The sequence below is a fragment of the Macaca nemestrina genome, chromosome 17 (assembly GCF_043159975.1).
Source record: "Macaca nemestrina isolate mMacNem1 chromosome 17, mMacNem.hap1, whole genome shotgun sequence".
In the NCBI taxonomy this organism is placed as follows: Eukaryota; Metazoa; Chordata; class Mammalia; order Primates; family Cercopithecidae; genus Macaca; species Macaca nemestrina.
Genome location: NC_092141.1, coordinates 74,135,858 through 74,153,468, shown reverse-complemented (window position 1 = coordinate 74,153,468; position 17,611 = coordinate 74,135,858). Strand labels below are relative to the sequence as shown.

The window sequence follows — 17,611 nt, the reverse complement described above, 5'->3', positions numbered from 1 at the left end:
ACCAAGATTCCAGACTCCCAGAAGGAAAGCAGGTGTTTCACATAAGCCACACTGTTTGCACAAACAGTCCAGGCACAGTGAACCACTCTTATCAGGGAATCATGGGAACTCTCCTGAAACCCAAGCTCCTACATGCCAGCCTTAGAAGGGCCAACCTTGAAAGCAGGCTTTTCTAAGGATAGCAGTCTCAGGTGTGCTGTGGTAACTCTCCTCTGCACGGTAGAAACTGCTGAGTGTAGCCTGCAGATACTTAGGAGATGATGAGAGAAATGATGCTTGGAGTGAACCTTGGAAGCTGAAAAGATCATTAACAGTGTGAAATGAGGAGAAAGGGGACCTCCAGCAGAGGGAAAATAGCAAAAGCAGAGAGGTGGGAACACCCAGATGCCTTTGGAGAAATGTGTATAGTTTGGAGTGACTGGCACGTGGGTATGGATGGCACATGGGTGTGAATGACAACCACTGACCTGGTCCAAGTCTCAGTTTCCTCATCAGTGAAATGAGATGATTGATGTGGATGACCTCTAAGGTCCTTTCCAGCTCCTGCTTTTCCAAGGAAAATGGGAGCAACTGAGTCACGTGTCAGCAGCTGAGATAGGCATAGAAAACGTGACTGGACCTAAGCAAAGAGCATGAATTAAATCTGATCCAAACACTCTCTGCACTTACTAGATGTGTGACCTTAGGCAAATTGTTTCCCTGAGCTTCCACTTCCTTATTTGAAGTTGGATAGTGTATTAATCCATTCTCACACTGCTAACACAGACATACTCAAGACTGGGTAATTTATAAAGGCAAGAGGTTTAATTGTCTCACAGTTCAACATGGCTCGTGAGGTCTCAGGAAACTTACAATCATGGTGGAAATGGAAGCAAACACATCCTTCTTCACATGGCAGCAGGAAGGAGAAGTGTAGAGCAAAAGGAGAAAAGTCCCATATAAAACCATCAGATCTCATGAGAACTCACCCATTATCATGAGAACAGCGTGAGGGTAATCACCCCCATGACTAAATTACCTCCCACTGGGTCCCTCCCATGACACGTAAGGATTATGGGAACGACAATTCAAGATGAGATTTGGGTGGGAACACAGCCAAACCATATCAGATAGTAATGATATTTTCTTCACAGAATTGTTTTGAGTATTCATGAGATGCTCTATAGAAGTTTCTGGCAGAGCACCTGACAGTAGGCGCTTAAGGAATGGTAACTGCTAAAAAACATTTGTTAACTTCATTTTGTCCATAATTCAGTTTATTATTATTAAAATTTAACAAGACAGGGTCTTGCTGTTACCCAGGCTGTCACGAACTCCTGGGCTCAAATGATCCTCCTGCCCGGCTTCCCCAGTAATGACTGCTAAAATTGTAATATTCAGTCTTTCCTTCCATACAGTTCAAGCTCTTGTTGCTGAATCAGTTATCAGTGTCTCCAGCCTTTCCAGTTGTAATCTCCACAGGAGGCTAAAGCACAGCTAACAAATGGTGCAAAGGGAGGCTCTATCCCCATGACCAGGCCATGTCTCAGAGCAGCCACAAATGACAGCAGGTCTCCAGATCAGCAATATGCAGAAAGAGAAGCTGATGGGGGTTGTGGAGAAAGGCTTCCATCCCTCAGGGCACAGGAAGCCAGAAGGTTGACAAAAGGACACTGTCTCGGTTGGCCTGAAGCAGAGGTGAATTGAATTGAGGAGGACACCTTGACAAGGAGAAAAAAAAATCAAGTCACAGATGGGGCGATCTGGGAGGGCTGACAAAGACAGCCCCACAGTGTGAAGTCACACACATTTCCTCAGGAAACCATCTGTTTGAACAGTAAGTAATGTGTTCCTAAAATACAAAATTTTGCTTCTTTAAACAGAATTTAATGTTTTAAAATATATGTACCACATTCTGTTTGTGAAAATGTATTGATCTGTACATGTTTTCTGAGTGAATACCATATTTCAATTAAAATGTGTGTATATATATTTCAATTAAAATGTGTATGTGTATGTGTGTGTGTGTATGTATATATATGTGTATATATATAGGCCAGGAGTACCTATAATCCCAGAACTTTGGGATGCCAAAGTGGGAGGATTGCTTGTTCCCAGGAGTTTGAGACCAGCCTGGGCAACATAGTGAGACCACACCTCTACAAAAATTTAAAAATTAGCCAGGCATAATGGCACATGCCTGTAGTTCCCGCTACTTAGGTGGCCGAGGTGGGAAGACTGCTTGAGCCCAGGAGGTTGAGGCTGCAATGAGCCATGATTGTGCTACCACACCAGTACAGCCTTGGTGACAGAGCAAGACCCTGTCTCTCAAAAAAGAGAAAAAATACCAGAATAGATGAATATATAGGTAATTATGAATGAATATTTATTGCCAACCCAATAGTTATAATGTCTTATGGAATTTAAATATATGTGTAGAACTAAACAACACAAAATGAGGAAGGGGATAAATAAAACTAAAGTTTCCTAAAGTTTTAAATGTTTTGGGAACTGGTAAAAGTAATAATTTGTATTACACAGAAATAAGTCAAGATTGCATGTTGTTTAATCTTTAGGATAACAGCTAAAGAAAAAGAACATGTAACAAAACTGTATAACTAACAAGTTTGAGGTAGAGAGTAGAATGATAGAAGATATTTTATTAATCCAAAAGACTGCAGGAAAGAAGAAAAACAACAGAAAACAGATGGTCAAGCAGAAAACAAATAGTAAGAATAAACACAACTTTATATCAATAATTACTTTACTATTATGTAAATAGACAAAATACTCAAAAAAAAAAGACTAAGATTGGCTAGGTACAGTGGCTCATGTCTCTAATCCCAGAACTTTGGGAGGCCCAGGTGGGCAGATCACAAAGTCGGACATCAAGACCATCCTAGCCAACACAGTGAAACCTCATCTCTACTAAAAATACAAAAATTAGCTGGGTGTGGTGGTGCGTGCCTGTAATCCCAGTTACTCGGGAGGCTGAGGCAGGAGAATCACCTGAACCAGGGAGTCAGATGTTGCAGTGAGCCAAGATCACGCCACTGCACTCCAGCCTGGGCGACAGAGCGAGACTCCGTCTAAAACAAAACAAAACAAAAAAAACTAAGATTATCATACTGAATAAAAAACACAAAACCTAACTATATGTAACTTCTAAGAGAGACACTTTAAATACATGGAGACAGATGATTAAAGAAAAAGGAAAAGGAAAGATAGACTATAAAAGTCTAACAAAAGAAACCAGGCATATCTACAGCAGTATGAAGTAAGATTTTGAAGCAAAAAGCATTACTACAAATTAAAAGGTACATATTATAATGGTCAATCCAACTAGTAGATATCAAGTCACAAATCTATATGACTTATAACTTTAGAATACATAAAGCAAAAATTAAGCAACTCAAAGAAGAAAGTGACAAATCCACAATCATAATGGAAGACTGTAACATACATTTCTCAGTAACTTACAGAACAAGAAAACAGAGCAGTAAGGATCTAGAAGATTTAAATGACACAACTAACAAACTTGACTTAGTTGTTATATATATATCAAATTCTGTACCCATAATGATAGAATTTATTTATTTATTTATTTATTTATTTAAGATGGAGTAGTTGCTTTTGTTGCCCAGGCTGGAGTGCAGTGGTTCAATCTTGGCTCACTGCAACCTCCACCTCTCAGGTTCAAGCAATTCTCATGCCTCAGCCTCCCAAGTAGCTGGGATTACAGGCATGTGTGAATTTACTTTTTAAGTGTACATGAAACGTATCAAAATTGATCATATGATGGGCAATAAAGAAAGCCTCAACAAATTTCAAAACATTGAAATCATTCAGAGAATGTTGTTTTTTTTTTGTTTTTTTTTGGTTTTTTTTTTGTTTTTTTTTTTTGAGACGGAGTCTCACGCTGTTGCCCAGGCTGGAGTGCAGTGGCGCGATCTCGGCTCACTGCAAGCTCCGCCTCCCGGGTTCCCGCCATTCTCCTGCCTCAGCCTCCTGAGTAGCTGGGACTACAGGCGCCCGCCACCGCGCCTGGCTAATTTTTTGTATTTTTAGTAGAGACGGGGTTTCACTGTGGTCTCGATCTCCTGACCTTGTGATCCGCCCGCCTCGGCCTCCCAAAGTGCTGGGATTACAGGCTTGAGCCACCGCGCCCGGCCAAGAGAATGTTGTTTGACCAGAATGAAATTAAGTCAGAAGTCAATAATAAAAAGATAATATCCACGGCCTGGAAATTTCTAAATAACTCATAGATTAAAGAAGAAATCCAGACAGATATTAGCAAATATTTTGAACTGAATGTGACCCCATAAAAGACATAACTTCTAAAAACTCATAGGATGCAGCTAATGTAGGGACTAGAGAGCTATTTGTAACCTTAAAAATTTATATATTAGAAAAATGGAAAGGCTGAAAGTCAATGATTTATTTTTTTAGTTTAAGAACAAAAGAACAGTCAGTTATATCTAAGGAAAATAAAAGTAAGTAATAAAGATTATAAAGCAGTGAAATAGAAAACAAATCTGCCGGGTGCAGTGGCTCACACCTGTAATCCCAGCACTTTTGGAAGCTGAGGCGGGTGGATCACGAGGTCAGGAGATCGAGACCATCCTGGCTAACACGGTGAAACCCCGTCTCTACTAAAAATACAAAAAACTAGCCGGGCGTGGTGGCGGGCGCCTATAATCCCAGCTACTCAGGAGGCTGAGGCTGGAGAATGGCGTGAACCCAGGAGGCAGAGCTTGCAGTGAGCCGAGATCATGCCACTGCACTCCAGCCTGGGCAACAGAGCAAGACTCCATCTCAAAAAAAAAAAAAAAAAAAGGAAAGAAAGAAAAGAAATAGAAAACACATATACAATGGAGAAAAATCAACCAAATCAAAAGTTGGTTATTTGAAAATATTGTTTATATTGATAGACTCCAAACAATACTGATCAACAGAAACAAGAAAGACAAATTTTCAATATTAGAAAGGAATATCAGTACAGATCCCACAAATATAACAAAGATAAGAGAATATTATTGTCTTCACACCCAAATATTGACAACTTGGATAGAATAGACAAATTCCTTGAAAAATACAACTTTCCAAAGCCCACATAAAAAAATAAAATCTGAATAGCCAATATCTAATAAATAAAATGGAATCTATTCAAGAGCTGCTCACAAAGAAAATTCCAAACCCGAGATGACTTCATCAGTTAATTCTTCCAAATATTTAAAGAATAATATCATGGGCTGTGCGTGGTGGCTCACACCTATACTCCCAGCACTTTGGGAGGCTGAGGTAGGAGAATCACTTGAGTCTAGGAGTTCAAGAGCAGCCTGGACAATATAGTGAGGCATCGCCTCTACAAAAAAATTTAAAAATTAGCAGGGCATGGCAGCATGCACCTGTAGTCCCAGGTATTTAGGAGGCTTAGGTGGGAGGATTGCTTGAGCCCAGGAGTTCAAGGTTATAGTGAATGAGCTGTGATGGCATCACTGCCACTCCAGTCTGGGTGACAGAGTGAGACCCTGTCTCTAAAAAAAAAAAAGAACAATACCAATCTTGCATAAACTTGCACAAACTCTACCAAAGAATAGAAAAACAGAGTATACTTCCCAACTCCTTTTATGTGGCCATAACCTGATAGAAAAACTGGACTAGGATATTACAAGAAGAAAAAATTACAGACCAACGTCAATCATTGTGGTATGAGAAAAAAATAAATATTTAGGTTTTGTTCCTGGTTCCCTGCACATGGCTCCCAAAACTCCTGAAATCTCCACAGTGGCAAGAGTGTCTTTTGTATACTAATGAAATGACTAGTGGCTGGAGGCTTCTAGGTAGTTCGGGATGAAGGGGTCACCAGAAAGACCTAGACAATAGCTCTTATTTTGCATGCCAAGAAAAATAAATAATTAAAAAAACAACAAAAAACAAAAAAAGGAGAACTAGGCATGATTAGAGGGTTGGAACTTTTATCCCCACCCACTGACTTCTGGGGAGGGGAGAGGGACAAGGGGCTGGAGACTGAAGTAATCACCAATGTTCAATGATTCAATCAATCATGGCTATGTAGAGCTCTTGCCTATAATCTCAGCACTTTGGGAAGCCAAGGCAGGAGGATCACTTGAGGTCAGGAATTCAAGACCAGCCTGGCCAACATGGTGAAACCACATCTCTACTAAAGATGCAACAATTATCTGGGCATGGTGGTGTCCACCTGTAGTCTCAACTACTCGGGAGGCTGAGGCAGGAGAATCGCTTGAACCCAGGAGGTGGAGGTTGCAGTGAGCCGAGATGGTGCCACTGCACTCCAGCCTGGGTAACAGAGTAAGACTCCATCTCAAAAAAAAAAAAATCATGCCTATGTAATGAAATTCCAATAAAACCTCTAAATGATGGGGTTCAGAGAGCTTCCAGGTTGCTGAACACACCAAAGTGCTGGGAGAGTGGCGTGCCCGAAGAGGGCAGGAAAGCTCTGGGCTCATTCTCCCTTGCCTTGCTCCATGCATTGCTTCCATTTGGCTCTTCCTGAATTGTATCCTTTGTAATAAACCAGTAATATTAATTAAGCCCTTTCTTGCGTTCCATTAATCATTCTAGCAAATTGCCAAGCCTGTGGGAGGTGGTCATAAGAACCCCCAAATTATAACCAGTTGCCCAGAAGTATGGGTGGCCCGGGACTTGCAACTGGGGTCTGATTAGGACAATCTTGTGCGACTGAGGCCTTAAATCTGTGGAGGCTAATGCTAACTCTGGGTAGTTAGTGTCAGAATTGAATTGAATTGTAGGACACTCAGTTTGTGTTGGAGAATTGGTTGGTGTCAGGAGAGGAAAAAAATTCTCACTTGTGAATACAGATGCAAAATCCTAAATAAAATATTAGCATTTTTGCTAAGGAATTAGAAAAAATCAAGCATCCATCTAGGATTTATTCCAGGAATACAAAAGTGATTTAATATTCTAAAATCAATCAAGGGAATTCAGCACATTAGTAGGAAAAAAAAAGATCATAAAATCATATTGATATATACATAAAAATGATGAGTTGATAGACACGTAAAAATGGTGACTTCAGAAAATGTGGTTTCAAGAAGTAACATCAGATTCATTTTTCTTTCCTCCTTCAGAGTACTGTCCGTCCAGTCTAGATTGATTTGTAGGAGAGAACTGCAGTCTGTTCCATGCCTAGCCTGAGCCACGGCCTGTACTACCTGTTATGCTGTAAGACCCTCTGATTTCCAGGACCCTCTGGCTTTGGATTTTGGTCGCCATCTTTGGTTCTGCATGTTTTATACTGATGGTTCAACCTGCAAGACAAAAAAGAGGGAGGTATTGTTTAACATCATTATTGACATATTTAATATAATTATTGTGTCAGACACTCTGGTAGGTTCTGGAAGGACAAATGTGAACCCAAGTTTTGGAAGTCTAAGTAACTCATCGAAAGTCCCACTGCTGGTAAATGACAGAGCTGATATGTGAACCAGTCAGTCTGGCTTTGGAATTCATACTCTTACTCATTGTGTCACTAACTCTACCTGACCGACCACAATACTAGGCATTAAGTGTCAAACAGATTTAAGTCACACAGGCTGTGAAAGCACAAAGAAAAGACATCAGTTCTGGCTAGGGGTGGGTTGGTTCTGGAAGGCTTTTAAAGAAAGAGTATTTAAGCTGATACTTAAAAGATAAAGATTTTTAACTGGCAGAAAATAAGAATGCATTACTCAGGATAATTTAGATTATGCTGTGGTAACACAGGTTTAACCCAACAAGGGTTTCTCTCTCTTAAGAAAATGATAAGTCGGCCAGGCGTGGTGGCTCACGCCTGTAATCTCAGCACTTTGGGAGGCCGAAGCAGGTGTATCATGAGGTCTGGAGATCGAGACCATCCTGGCTAACATGGTGAAACCCCGTCTCTACTAAAAATACAAAAAATTAGCCGGGCGTGGTGGCAGGCGCCTGTAGTCCCAGCTACTTGGGAGGCTGAGGCAGGAGAATGGCGTGAACCTGGAAGGCGGAGCTTGTAGTGAGCCGAGATCGTGCCACTGCACTCCAGCCTGGGCGACAGAGCAAGACTCTGTCTCAAAAAAAAGAAAAGAAAAGAAAAGAAAATGCTAAGTCAAGTTGGGCAGTGTCCAGGGCCCTCCCTTGATGTCTTGACTCAGCTCTCTAGGCTGCTACCATTTAGACTTTCTCATTCCATCACATGTGCTCCATCACTGTGCAGGGGAAGAGAGAAAAACATGGAGAATTGGTACTTGCCCTTCAAGGCTTCGGCCTGAAAACCCACACAACACTTCTGCTCATGGCCCATTCATTCTAACTCAGAGAACATGGGCTATTTGGCAAGAAGTTGCTGCTTCTGCTCCAGAGAAAAGGAGCATTTCAGGCTGAGGAACAAGCACGTGCAAAGGCACGAAAGGGTAAAACTGCATGGTATGCAGGGGAGAGCAAATAGATCCAGGACACAATAGGTCTTCAATGCCATTCATAGACAAATGGAAGCTCTCATGGAGAGGCAGCAGAGTTTGCCTTGTTCTGCAAAATTATAGATGGTTTTAGATGTGCAAAATTATAGATGCAAAAAAGGAGGGCATGCAGAGATGAAAGACCAATGAGCTGGTTATAGCCATGCCCTTGGACTTCCCAGCCTCCATAATTGTGAGCCAAATAAGCTTCTTTTCCTCGTAAATTACCCAGTCTCAAGTATTCTGCTGGAGCAACAGAAAATGGACTAAGACAGATGATCAAGAAATACTTCCTGGCCGGGCGCGGTGGCTCAAGCCTGTAATCCCAGCACTTTGGGAGGCCGAGACGGGCGAATCACGAGGTCAGGAGATCGAGACCATCCTGGCTAACATGGTGAAACCCCGTCTCTACTAAAAAAAATACAAAAAACTAGCCGGGCGAGGTGGCGGGCGCCTGTAGTCCCAGCTACTCAGGAGGCTGTAGTCCCAGCTACTCAGGAGGCTGAGGCAGGAGAATGGCATAAACCCGGGAGGCGGAGCTTGCAGTCAGCTGAGTTCCGGCCACTGCACTCCAGCCTGGGCGACAGAGCGAGACTCTGTCTCAAAAAAAAAAAAAAAAAGAAATACTTCCTAGAGGAAGTGAACTTGGAAGGGAACCCATGGTATGGCCAAGCAGAGAAAAAGGAGGAGTAAACCTTTCTGTATCAGCGGGAAATAATCATGCAGGAAAGAGCACAGTTCAGGCAGAGGCAATGAGGAAAAGTAAGAGAACATGGTCACTAGAAGCACTATAGATGAGTCTCGTGTACTTAGACACTGCAATCCTAATTGCACAGGAGCTCAAAAGGGACAGCAATCATGGGATGGTCCTGTGGGTTGAATGTGACCCCCAAAAGTTTGTGTGCTTGAAACTTAGTTGATAGTATATACAATTTGGTGAAGGCAAGAGAATATGATTCCAAGATTTCCTACCTCTCTGCCAAGCCAATAGTGGTAGTCAGTATCTAAAATAGGAAACACAAAAGAAAGGAGCCTGTTTTGAAAGAGAAAAACTTGTTTGTGCTGTGCTCTGGAACACATACACAGAAATACGTAGGAGACAACTGGAAATACAGCCTCAAGCTCTGGTGTGAGGAGAGGCATCCCAAGATGAGAGTACAAGAGAAGCAAAGGAATGGAGACAGGAAATATCAGGGTATACAGGAGACCTACAGTAAGAATGAAGGTCATTTCTCACCCATTTACTCTGTCCTTGCCACCCTCCTCAGAGTCACCTCCCGCTGCCTGCTACACATCTGCACCTGGAGGGCCCCTCAAATGTAATCAACTCTTTGGCTCTTATCAATAAAATCCAGAGCCATCCATACATACTGCTCTGTCTTCATTGAACTGTTTCAATCTTGCAGTAGCTATTTTTCTGCCATTAATCATAATTCTATGCAGCATTGTATGAGCCCTCAGTTCACAAAGTCTTTTTAACATATATGCACGTAGCCGTCCTCTGAATGAGATCACTAGTTTTTCTAGCCTCAGTGAAATTGAAAAATAGATCATGTCAGCTGTGTGACACTGGGCCAGTTAATTGACCTCTCTGAACCTTAGTATTTTCATCCACTAGGGAAAAAAACATCTAATATCTGCTCCCTCTATTTAAATGGGTGGTTGGGATCAAATGAAAATAATGAGTGTGAAATAGTTGTATAATCCCTACGGGCAATATAGGAACAGTGACAATAGGGTAAGAGTGTTAGTGATAGAAGTTATCGTTGTCACAATATGCCTTCTAGGGACCAGTCAGTAAAGACACATAAGAAAAACTCAGCTAGACAACCTAATGCAAAGAGAGATATTTAATTGAATACTTTTTATGGATCCAGTGGTATGACTGCTACAAATAAATAGCATAATCGTCGTCCTCTGGGAGCTGGGGTGATAAAGTATACAGACAGAGATGATCAATGCACAGCACAGAATAAAAGTGTGTCTCATGTGAATCATACAGATCCTAATTGCACAGGCGCTGAAAAGGGACTGTGATCACAGGCTGCGTCTATGGGTTTGAGTGTGTCCCCCAAAAGTCCATGTGTTAGAAACTTAGTCGCTAATGTAACAGTATTGAGAGGTGGGGCCTTTTAAAAGGGAATTAGGTAATAAGGGTAGAGCCTCATAAATGGATTAATGCTGTTTGCGAGTGAGATCATTTCCAAGGAACTGAGTTAGTGCCCTGAGGTCTCTTTGGCATGCACTCACTTGCCCTTCCACATTTCTGCCGTGTTATAATGCAGTATGGAATCCCTTACCAGGGGCCGGGCGCAGTGGCTCACGCCTCTAATCCCAGCACTTTGGGAGGCCGAGGCGGGTGGATCACGAGGTCAGGAGATCGAGACCATCCTGGCTAACACGGTGAAACCCCATCTCTACTAAAAATACAAAAAATTAGGCAGGCATGGTGGCAGGTGCCTGTAGTCCCAGCTGCTAGGGAGGCTGAGGCAGGACAATGGCGTGAACCCGGTAGGCGGAGCTTGCAGTGAGCCAAAATCGGGCCACTGCACACCTGGGTGACAGAGCGAGACTCCGTCTCAAAGAAAAAAGAAATTCTTACCAGAAGCTGTCACCATGCCCTTGGTCTTCCCAGCCTCCATAACCGTGAGCCAAATAAGCTTCTTTTCTTTTTAAATTAGCCCATCTTAAACACTCTGTTATAGCAACAGAAAATGGACTAAGACAGATGGTCAATAAATGCTTCCTAGAGAAAGTGAACTTGGGAAGGAGCCCATGATATGGCCAGGCAGATAGGAAGGAGGTGTAGACTAACCTGGATATATCAGAAGAGAGCTGAATCAGAAAAATCCTAATTGCCCCCTCCCTCTCAGCCAGCCTGCTCCTGAAGCTAGAAGGCTCCAATCTTCCCAAGGAGGGAAAGAGTATGGAACAATGTCTTATGCCAATACTAAGGAAAGGGATTTCCTATTTCAATCTCTGTTGCTAAACAAGCATTTGCAGCTGAACCACAATCTCAAGAAATGGACCAAGATCAGGTGCACAGGGAAGGCTCTGAGGAGAGCCTTACCACTCAGCATTCCGGGCACAGCGCCAGCCACTCAGACAGCATACAAAACACGGCTGGGGCTCCTTGTGCAAGACTGACTGCAAGCTTTATCTGCATGGACACTTTCTTGGCTCACAGAATTGTTTTGGAACAAAAGCTATTCATTTCAGCTTGATTTGGAGCCACAGTCCTTGGCTTTCTGCAGTGTCAGGGCTTGGCAGTGTTTCTGGCCACTGGGTCAGCCATGAGGCCAACAGCAGAGAGGGGAGCAAAGGCACAACCCCCGACTGTATTGGGGGATGCTGAGAGGTGGTCCTGCTCTTCCTGGGATGGCCAGGGGACTGAGGAGCCAAGGCTGCTGGAGTGATTCTTTTCAGCAGCAGTCAACGGTCCCCTCCTCCCCAACACACACACACACACATATGCACACACACACACACATACACTCTCTCTCTCTCTGTTATGCTAGTTTCTGATGACAGGGCTTAAAGCATCCTCATCCTTTCAGTCATAACTTTTCAGATTATAAATACAGTACTTCATCGGGTGAAATAACCATCTCCTTAGTAGTGAGGCAGAGGCAGCTAAATGGCGGATGGTGGAGTTGTACCTACTTTGCCAGTTAGAAATTTAAACTTCTCTGATAAAAATGACAGTCACTCCATTTCTGTCCCTTTGTGTTTTAAAAAAAAAAAAAAATCTCTGAAAAATTTGCAACTACCCCTCAAAGAAGATTAACAGGAGTTATTTCTAAAAGCACAATCAAGAGGGGCTTTCCAGCGATGGCGTCTCTTTACACAAAGGAGGGATTTGCTGGGAAGAGGGGAGTCTGTGTCGTGAACATTTTTAGGAGTCTTCCCGTGAGGGGACAGAATAATCTTCCTCCAACCATTTCCCATGCAAATTCACTTAAGGGATTCCTTTTTAAATTGTAATAAATCTAAACTACAAAAAATATGACTGACTCCTTGGGTCCGGAATGGTCTTCAAGAGGTGATCTTGGTGTCCACTCACGACGGGAGAAAACCCACCTTGATATTCAAGCTCCCCAGGAAGGGTGCAGCTGTGGCCTTTCTCCAGGCCACCCCTTCTTCTGTCCAGCGTGCATCCCTTCTGAGCTATCTCCTTTCGTGAGACACATTGAAGACCCCCGGTCCTTCCCCATACCGTCACCTCCCCACCCCACCCCACCACCGTTGACCAGACCACAGCTGCCCAGTTCTCCCAGAATCCTGACTTCTCCACAACTATTTCCTGAGGCCTCAAACAAATGCTGCACAAAAGGGTCATCACTGGGCCGGGCACAGTGGCTCACATCTATAATCGTAGCACTTTGGGAGGCCAAAGCGGGTGGATCACCTGAGGTCAGGCATTCGAGACCAGCCTGGCCAACATGGCAAAACCCCATCTCTACTAATAATATAAAAATTAGCCAAGTGAGGTGGCAGTCACCTGTAATCTCAGCTACTCAGGAGGCTGAGGCAGGAGAATCGCTTGAACCCAGGGGCGGAGGTTGCAGTGAGCCGAGATCGCACCGCTTCACTCCGTCGGAAAAAAAAAAAAAAAAAAAAGTGTCATCATTGGACTCTCTCTGATCCCATCACAGGCCTAGCATTGCCCCTCTCAGATTCCAGCTGAGTGAGGTATAACATTGAACATTTTAAAGAACTCAGACAGTCACTAAAAGTATCAGAAAGTGATAGTCTCAATATTCCATCCATCCCATAGTCACGATTTCTTCCCATAGTAAGTGGGCGTCACGCTCTACAAGATTTCGGGGACTAGAACTTTCCTGTAATCCAGAGCAGGCTTCCTGGAAGACAATCGTAATTATGGGTTTGCTGTGCAGAGATGTAAATAGTGACCCCAAACCATTGTGCTCTTTTTTTTAGTAGGCAACTCACATCCCAACTATAGCACTGCCAGCCACAGTCCAAATGCCCAAGTCTAATATGCCCTGTTAACTGTACCCAGCCTCAGAAACGTCTCTCATCTCTATTACATTCTCAATGACCCGTTTAATGTGTCTCCCAGGTTTTTCAGGCCCTGCCTCCAGACACATAATTGCCTACTGGACATCACCATCTGGCTCTGACCAACAGCTGACACACAATAGATCCAAGCCAAGTTCACGTTCCTCTTCTACCTTTGTCCCAACTCTCTTCCTGGCACCCCATCTGTCCTAAGAACAGCCTCACATCCTCAAGACCCAGAGAAATCACCACCATATCTTTCAGAACGCTTTCTTGACATTCCACCCAGGATAAAGTGAAGGCCCACACTTAAGCACCTTCTTTACCCTCCAGCTGTCTGCATGGCACCTGCGCCATGCCACTGAGTTGATACACGTGGCCATCTCCTACCACTAGACTACAAGTCACTTGAGAACAGGGACTGTGTCCTGAAGGTCCTGAAGTCTGTGTTATTACAGTGCCTCACTATACCTGACACATAGTAGATGCCCAATAAATGTCTGTTACATGGAGGAATGAACCAATGATACAAGCAATTCTAAATTCTGCCCAAGCCTTATTAAGACCCTTCCTTCCTGTAGCCCTCATCTAAGTTCAACTCTCTTCCTGGAATCCCATCTGCTGCAAGAACACCCTCACATCCCCGAGTTTTCCTTAAGTCAAATAGGAAAGCATTTTAGAAGTCCAGATGGAAATTTTTTCCACCTCGCCGCAGGTGGTCAGGGCTGTGGGAACACAGGAAATGAGAGGCTAGGCTGAAACAAGAGCCCTGCATGTGCTGGAGGCCACAGCAGGTTGCCCAGCCCTGCTGTTTAGTTCACTATGTGTCACCAGCTAACACCCCCAGGCAGAGCCGCTGAACAGGGGAATTCTTCATCTCCTTCTACACATTAAAAAAAAAAAAAAATCTACGTATGTATTTTTGAGACAGTGTTTCACTATTTCACCCAGACTGGAGTGCAATGGTGCAATCACAGCTCACTGCAGCCGGGACCTCCTAGACTCAAGCGATCCTCCAACCTCAGCTTCTCGAGTACCTGGGACTATGGGTGTGCACCACCAAACCTGGCTAATTTTTTTTTTTTTTTTTTTTTTTTTTTGTAGAGACAGTGTCTCATTCTGTTGCCCAGGCTGGCCTCAAACTGCTGGGCACTAGCCATCCTCCTGCCTCAGCCTTCCAAAGTGCTGGAATTATAGGCATGATCCACCATGCCCAGCCTCCACCACATTTTAAACAAGTCCAGGCATCAGAGGTGGGCATCAGCTTGGCTGGTTGGCGTCAGCTTGGCTGGTAGACATACCTACACAAGGCTGCATTGAGGCTGGGACATCATCGGAGAGATAGGTGTGAAAGCCTCGACAATCACAGGAGAAGGGCCTTCTGACCAGCACCACTCCCTCTGACCCCATGAAAAGCTGCCATTTCCTAGGTGACTGGAGTTGCAGACAGCACAGAAAGACACTGAGTGAATTCTCTCGGCTCAGGGAAAGAAATATATCCCATCCATTCCTCTGGCTTCTATTAGAGTCCTCGTTTGAATGTAAATCTGGCCACTTCACTCACCTGCTCTTTGGGGAAAAATAGCACCAACTTTGTAAGGCATAGACCTTTCCTTTCCATCCCTGCCTGCCTGTCCCACCTCACACTCCCCTTGTACTCTATGCTCAGCGAACAGCAATCAGCGTGCCCTCAGACACGCCAGACTCATACATCGCTGTGCTTCGGCAGCCACGGTCTTCCTTCCTCTGCCCAGCGGAAGCCTCAGGATCCTCCAAGCTTCAAGGCTCTCTCTTCATAGATGACTACCCCAACTCTTCATGTAGAATCGGAAGCTCCCTCTCACCACAGTCTTAATTTTATGTTTCTCCTGGCTGGGCACAGTGACTCATGCCTGTAATCGCAGCACTTTGGGAGGCTGAGGCAGGCAGATCACATGAGTTCAGGAGTTTGAGGCCAGCCTGGGCAACATGGCAAAATCCCATCTCTATTAAAAATACAAAAAAAAAAAAAAAGAAAAGTGAGCCAGGCATGGTTGTGCCTGCCTGTAGTCCCAGTTACTTGGGAGGCTGAGAAGGGAGAATCACTGGAGCCCAGGAGGTCAAGGCTGCAGTGAGCCGAAATCACGCCACTGCACTCTAGCCTGGGCAACAGAGTCAGACTTTGCCTCAAATAATAATAATAGTAATAATAATAATAAAATAAATAATGTTTCTACAATTGTAGTGAGACCAGTTTTTCTGTATCATGTCAACAGTTCTTCCAGTGTTAGTCCTTACCAGCCTCAGTTTCCTTACCTGTAAAATGGAGATAATAATTGAACTACCCTTTCGCATGGGTGGGAAGATTGATCCCCGAAAGCGGCTGGTGCCTGGGGAGGTGGGACGGGGCAAGTAAGGTGGGCAACACAGGGCTCATTCATGAGCAGCAACCCCTGTGGGCCACCTGAGTTCTGCCCTACCTGGAGCCTTTGGGAGAAACAACGTAGAACACCCTCAGAAGAGCCCCCCCAGGGGGCAGGGAGGAAGCTTGGTACTTTTTATCAAGCAACTATTTTTCACTATCAGTTGCAGGTTGATCCAGGGGGCATCCACTCCCTGGCACTCTGGCCACATGTGTGGCAGTCATGTTCCTATGACCAGAGAAAACCCCCTGAGCAGAGAGGCTCAGGCACTTCCCGTGTAAGTCCCTGATGCTGGGTGGGATGTCGACACCGTCTGATGTCATTCACCTGCAGCTCTGCCATTGGCTGGCTGAGGGAGCTTCGCTCTTCTAGAAGGTAGATATATTTGGCCAGGTGCAGTGACTCATGCCTGTAATCCTAGCACTTTGGGAGGCCGACGGGGGCGGATCACTTGAGGTCAGGAGTTTGAGATCAGCCTGGCCAACATACTGAAAACCCGCCCTACTAAAAATACAAAAATTAGCCAGGTGTGGTGGTGCACACCTGTAATCCCGGCTACTCAGGAGGCTGAGGCAGGAGAATCGCTTGAACCTGGGAGGTGGAGGTTGCAGTGAGCCAAGATCGCACCACTGCACTCCAGCCTGGGTGACAGAGTGAGACTCTGTTTCAAAAAAAAAAAAAAAAAAAAAAAGTAGATATATTTGATTGGGGGCACCCTAAGGTACCTCGTGGTGGGCCCAGTCCTCCATCAGCCCACATCCCCCAAGGCTGGGCACTGTTAAGCTGCCCTTGGGTGGGCCACTTAGCCTCAAGGGACTTTGAGGGCAGGAGCCATGCTCATTTTGCTCATCACTGTGTTCCTGGTACCTCGAGCAGTGCTCAGCAGATGCCAGCCTCCAAGTCCACATTGGCTGCCTGGCTGACAGAGAGCACGTGGTGCAGAATGAGGTTATAGCAAAGGAAACCCTGACATTCAACCTCAAACCTAGCCCCAGGACCCCAAGCAATGGAAGACCATGACCACTGCCTTTGCATCTGTGAGTAGGTTGTGGTGTAAGATACGTTTTTAAGATCTATGTGTGTAAGATACGTTTTTAACTTTCAAATATCACACTTTAGATCCAGAAAGGGCAACTTATAGGAGCTTTAAATTCGTAGGTGGCTGTCTGGGTTACCTTATGTGACTCAGAGCTGGGGCGGGCCGCCTGCACTGCAGTCGGTGGATCACTGTCTCGGTCTCCAGGCCCAGGACGCAGCTTGCAAACCTAAATGGAATTGTCTTTATCACAACTCACACCAGTCACTTAATGAAATTGAGCTGCACAAAACGACCCAAAGGGGTGCCCTCCACTCCTGCCCCACGTGTCCTCGTAGGGTTCCCAGATGTGGTCCCCGCCCGCCTCCCAGGGCCCAGGTAAGGGACCAGGGTTACCTTTTGGAGAAATGCCATCCTCGGCCTGTACTGCCGGCCTTGGTATCGGATTTTCATTCTGGCCCCTGGATGGATTCACAGCCAGAGCACCAGTGGGAGACAAGAGGAGAAGCCCCCCAAGTTCGAAAGGCAGCCTGGCTCGCTCTAGCCCTGGGCGTCGACGGGGAGGCGGCTGGGCGGGGAGGGCGTGGGCCGGGCCCCCCCGACCCTAACTAGGCGCCTCCAACTTGGAAAGCAGCTGGAATCCGCGCCAGCCAATCCGCGAGCGGCGCCGCGGGCTTATTAGCATGTGCTGCGCG

General features: G+C 44.9%; 2 long non-coding RNA genes across 4 annotated transcripts in view; one reads left to right on the top strand and one right to left on the bottom strand.

The window, feature by feature from the left end:
* Positions 1-236: 236 nt before the first annotated feature.
* Positions 237-17,542, bottom strand: LOC105469016 (uncharacterized). 3 transcript variants are annotated; one of them, XR_011615950.1, is made up of 5 exons: positions 17,313-17,534; positions 17,056-17,145; positions 7,197-7,292; positions 2,989-3,068; positions 1,576-1,700 (listed from the first exon to the last, which is right to left on the bottom strand). It is a non-coding gene; the product is annotated as an uncharacterized lncRNA (long non-coding RNA). The 3 variants fall into 3 exon arrangements; XR_979739.3 differs by lacking the exon at positions 2,989-3,068 and having other exon boundaries at positions 237-1,700; XR_979738.3 differs by lacking the exons at positions 1,576-1,700; positions 2,989-3,068 and having other exon boundaries at positions 4,861-7,292; positions 17,313-17,542.
* The window catches only part of LOC105469018 (uncharacterized), a 23,319-nt gene continuing 22,605 nt past the window's right edge, over positions 16,898-17,611 (top strand). The window contains exon 1 of the long non-coding RNA XR_979741.3: positions 16,898-16,917. This is a non-coding gene — a long non-coding RNA (uncharacterized lncRNA). The remainder of the gene's footprint in view (positions 16,918-17,611) is intronic.